The sequence below is a fragment of the Lepus europaeus genome, chromosome 7 (assembly GCF_033115175.1).
Source record: "Lepus europaeus isolate LE1 chromosome 7, mLepTim1.pri, whole genome shotgun sequence".
NCBI classification, from domain to species: domain Eukaryota; kingdom Metazoa; phylum Chordata; class Mammalia; order Lagomorpha; family Leporidae; genus Lepus; species Lepus europaeus.
In genome coordinates, this window is record NC_084833.1 from 96106553 (window position 1) to 96110649 (window position 4097).

Here is a 4097-nt window from a genome sequence, read left to right on the forward strand (position 1 = left end):
AGGATTAGCCTATTGAGCTGTAGCACTGGCTCAATGAAAGATTTTTAAGAAAAGAACAAAAATTGTCCAGGTTAACTCAGGAAGTGGAATATTTAGCTAATTCAAAAATACATGAGAAATTGAATAGTCTACAATCTATCCCTAATGAATTTTACCAATGAGCTCTATCAAATCATCAAGAAAAGATCATTTCACCAGCTCCCTGCTATGGCCTGGGAAAGCAGTAGAAGATGGCCCAAGTCTTTGGGCCTCTGAACCCACATGGGAGACCCAGAAGAAGTTCCTTGCTCCTGGTTTTGGATCTGCACAGCTCTGGCCATTGCAGCCATCTGGGGAGTGAACCAGTAGATGGAAGACTCTCTCTCTCTCTCTCTCTCTCTCTCTCTCTCTCTCTCTCTGCCTCAGCCTCTCTGTAACTGTGCCTTTCAAATAAAATAAATAAATCTTTAAAAAATGAGAATAAGTAAATAAAAATTTAAAACATGTATGTGTGTGTGTGTTATGACCAGGAAGGGTATACTCCATGAATTTAAGTTGCTTAATTACTTACCAGTTTAAATGAGAAGACATTTCATGGGGATCTCACTAGATACCAACAAAATTTGATAAAGCTAAAACCATATCCTGATTTTTTCAATTTAACAAGTTCAGAATAGAAGAGAAACTTTCTTTACCAGCTAAAAAGTATCTACCCAAAACTTATATCAAGTAGGGTATCCAATATGAAAAATGTAAAAGCATTCTCTGTAGAATAAGGAAATTTTTCAAGAATGTTCTCTCCATCCCTGTCAATCAACATATTATTGGAGAACCTAGCCAATGCAACCTGAATTAAGAAGACACAAGGAATGCAAATTTGAGAGGAAGAAACAAGATGTCACTATTTGCCTAATGTGTGATTATCCAACTGGAAATGCCATAGCAGCAAGAGCAACAGCTGTCAAACTACTGGAATTAACAAAGAGTTTAGCAATGTGACTGTATATGAAATTACATTACTTTTACATATTTTCATTATTTTTATTAAACTCCATATGGTAAAATTAATATATAAAATATTTTTTACTTCCATCAGAAAGATGTTTACTTCCTAGCATTTCATTTCCATAGCAGCAGCTATTTTTTTTAAGTTTTATTTTATTTATTTGAAAGTCAGAGTTACAGAGAGGCAGAGGCAGAGAGAGAGAGAAAGAGAGAGAGAGAGAGGTCTTCCATCCGCTGATTTACTCCCCCAGATGGCCGCAATAGCCTGAGCTGTGCCAATCTGAAGCCAGGAGCTAGGACTTCTTCTGGGTCTCCCACGTGGGTGCAGGGGCCCAAGCAGTTGGTCCATTTTCTACTGCTTTCCTAGGCCATAGCAGAGAGCTGGGTTGGAAGTGGAGAGGCCAGGACTTGAACCGGCACCGGCACTGCAGGTGGCAGCTTTACCCGCTAGGCCACAGCGCTGGTCCTGCAGCAGCTATTTTAACTGTCCCCTTATCAGAAAAAAAGGACTCACAAGGATGCTTCTGTTCACATTTTTAACAAGGATGTATTGATGTCTTATTTTTTATTTTAAAAGAAATGTTTTTTAAGGTAAACAGGGAAAAAAGGAATGAAAAGAGAAAGGTGGAAAAGAATGCTAAAATTTTAGTAAAAATACCAAGCAGTATCTTTTTTCTGTCTCCTCTCATCCAGCTCCCTAGCCCCAACACAACATACATTGGTCAGTGTACAAGGCTTGGAAGGGGAATAGACTCTCAAAAGTTTATCACATACAGGAAATTGCTGCTCCATTTTGGTGGCCAGATGTAACTTAATAATAACCACCAATTATAATTTATCTAGAATCTGATATATTTTGGTACTTTATGTGTACTTTTAAATCCACAATTTTTTTGTGCTACTTTCTGGAGTAGGTAATATTTCCATTTTTAGTTGAGAAACTGACTCAGAGAGTTTAGTTTATTTGTCTTAGGTCAATCACTAAGTGACTGAGTCAGGATTAAAACTCAAGTCTAACTGTTGCCAAAGCTCATGCTTTTTCCACTTAGCCCTATTACCTCTCTTCTGAGGAAGAATCTATGGAAAGAATTCGTCTGGCACCACTCAGGGAATAGGATCCTCTGTCACTAGGAAGATTTTTTAGCCAAGCTCTGGATGCCCATGATGATTCATATTTAGATCATATTCCTTGAGAGTAGGAAAAGATATGAAAGATATCTGTAAGCAGCTGGTCTTAACATCTGAGAGCTGTAAATAACATTTTCAAGGAAACCACCCAATGATATTGTAGGGGATCTCAGAGGTCAGGGGAGCGGTTTATGCCTCCCCACAGCTAACATTTCAACCCTTGCTGAAATTTCCTTTTCATTTTCAGCTCTAATGAGAGCTAAAGTGTTTATCTTAAGTAGCGTAAGAAAGATTGATGGAGATTCAGAAGGGTCCATCTCAAATAACTGCACTGCCAGAAGTGGAATCATCAGTAGAGAGGCCTGAATATCCAGCCAGGCCACGTGTCAACACGTTTTCCAGTCCATGGTAAGGGAAACTTGCTCGTGGGTAGCCACATGTTTACACACTTCCAGTCGTATAAGTGTGCATAGGACACAGTCCTTGGGCCACCACCTAAAGCAACAAGATTTTGTCCTATTTTACCAACCTGTGAACTGTAAGGACAGATTACATTACAGGAATCTAATTATTGACAGTTGCCAGTTGGAAATGTTCTGGCTTCTCACCCCCAGCATTGCCAATAACAAGCATGGTGAGTAGCTGTGGAGCTTATCTAAGGTCTTCCCGCTGTAAAATTCAAAATGAGTGGGGATGGAGGGAGGGAAGGAAGGAAGGAGGGAAGTATGGATATCTTCTGAGAATTGAATCTATGAAATACAGGAAATCTGTTCTCTTTATATCAATAATAAACAAGTTTCAGTGTTGACCCAAGAACCTTTTAATATCTTCTAGCTGAAATATTTCAGAAACTGTATTAGAGGTTTAATAGTGAGGAGATAATTATTCCCTGTATAAATAATTTAAAAGAAACCTCAAATTGCCAGTGTATCTCTCCTACCTATCCATTGAAACTGTGCCTGCATTACTTGGTAAAGTTTAAGTACAATGGCAGGGTGCTATGCAATGTGAAGCATTCATTTGAAAGGATTTCATAGTTTGTATAAGTCAAAGGGTTCCACCATATTAAAATGGACAATAATGACTGCACTCATTCTCCTCTTGCATCTCTGTTCCCTGGTGAATCTTAATCACAATATATGACTATGGAGTCCTTCACTTCATTTTGTAGTCACAGAATCTTAAAACCAAAAGCTATGAAACAGAATCATGAAGTTTTTGTTGATGAAAAGGGTAAGAAAGAATGATGTGTGGTAGGCATTGTAGCAGAAGGGGTTAAGCCACCACTATGGATGCCTACATCCCATATCAGGGTGCCTGATTGAAGTCCCAGATTCTCCCCATCTTATCTAGCTTCTTGTTTATCTGGGCAGCAGGAGATGATGGTTCAAGTACTTGAGTGCCTGCTACCACATGGGAGACCTGGATGGAATTCCTGGCTCCTGGCTTTGGCCTGCCCTACACCTTACTTTTGTTGGCATTTGTGTAGTGAACCAGTGGATGGAAGATTTCCCTGTCACTTGCCTTTCAAATAAATAATTAAATCTTTCTTTAAAGAAAGGCTGGACTGGTACTGTGGCACAGCTGGTTAAGCCATTGCCTAAAGTGCCAGCACCCAGTATTGGCACCGGGTCAAAGTCCCAGCTGCTCCACTTCCAACCCAGCTCCCTGCTAATGTCCCTGAGAATATGTACCAAGTGCTTGGGCCCATGCCAGCCATGTGGGAGATCTGGAAGAAGCTCCTGACTCCTGGCTTCAGCCTGGTCCAGCCCCAGCTGTTGCCTCTATTTGGGGAGTGAAACAGAGTATGGAACATCTCTGTCTCTGTCTCTCCTCCTATTCCTCTGTAACTCTATTTTTCAAATAAATAAATTAATCTTGCATTAAAAGCTGTGCATAGATTTCAAAATAATTTTTAAAAGAAAAGAAACATATAATAAATATGACTAGAACTTAATCTTAGCCAGACTCTTAACAGCTTCAAG